Genomic DNA, 1,124 nt, shown 5'->3' with positions numbered 1-1,124 from the left:
ATTGCGTAATTAACCCCTTACCCAGATCTCTGATCTTTTCATTAGTTTTCTATGTGTAAAACTTCTTAGGCTTTTGTTCGCTTTTTAGCCATTCCTTTGGATAAATAAAAGTGCGGTGGCGACTCGATCTTTGTATGCTTTGCTTTTGATTTAATCAATAAATCATAAAGTGACGAATACACCGCTACAGACGCCTAATGAAAAGTTTGCATTTGCACCTAGAGTTTTTATGATTGTACCCAAACATTTAATTCCTTCTTTTTTGGCCCAACCATGCAGTGATACCATGTCTTAGACCCCTCACTTATGGTCCATGCCACTTTTCCCTCTATGGTGCAAGTTCCATTTCTCCTATGGATTCCAATATACGTTTACCTTTGGGTTTCAAATTACACCTTTTAAGTCACTTATTGCCAAATCTTCAATTTTATGACTTCGGTCGTTCACCCCATTCATCTCCATGATGCATTCATATTCTACCTTCAGTCACTTCATGTGATACACCCTATTCTTTGAGCCAAATACAATATCTCTTTGAGCTCCATCTTATATTTCTTTGTGAACCAAGAGTCATGGAAAAGGGAAAGAGCATTGACAGAGCAAACATGGTTTTCGGGCTATACATGGACAACATGACAACAGGCTTCCCAAATCAGGTTGCATTTGATGAACGACTCGAGAATAGTTTGAAGAAGGATAATATACAAATTTCAACTACGGGCATTCTTCCGATTCTTCCTCAAGAACAGTATCTCCTGCCACATCGAAGACCATCTCAAGGCAATAAGAATTTGAAGCAGAAGCAACTCAGCAAAGGAAACAACGATCAAGAAGAGAGACGTCCTCACAATGATCCAATTCCGATGTCTTATGCATATCTGTTTCCCATACAGATTAATGATGGGGTAATTTTGCCTAAACAGATAAAGCTTGTCAGACCTCGCTGCATTAAACTACTCAATCATGTCTCATTTGTAGTCTTTTCTTGTTTGTTATTTGTTGTTCATTTGTAAAACTTGTCTAGCTTTCAGATGATAATAATAATGAAATAGACGTGCATATTTTGCTTAAATCCATTTGTGTTCACTCATACTTTATTTTATCAGTATCAAACTATTGCTCAA

Source organism: Lathyrus oleraceus, chromosome 2 (genome assembly GCF_024323335.1).
Source record: "Lathyrus oleraceus cultivar Zhongwan6 chromosome 2, CAAS_Psat_ZW6_1.0, whole genome shotgun sequence".
In the NCBI taxonomy this organism is placed as follows: domain Eukaryota; kingdom Viridiplantae; phylum Streptophyta; class Magnoliopsida; order Fabales; family Fabaceae; genus Lathyrus; species Lathyrus oleraceus.
Note: the sequence above shows the minus strand (reverse complement) of the source record.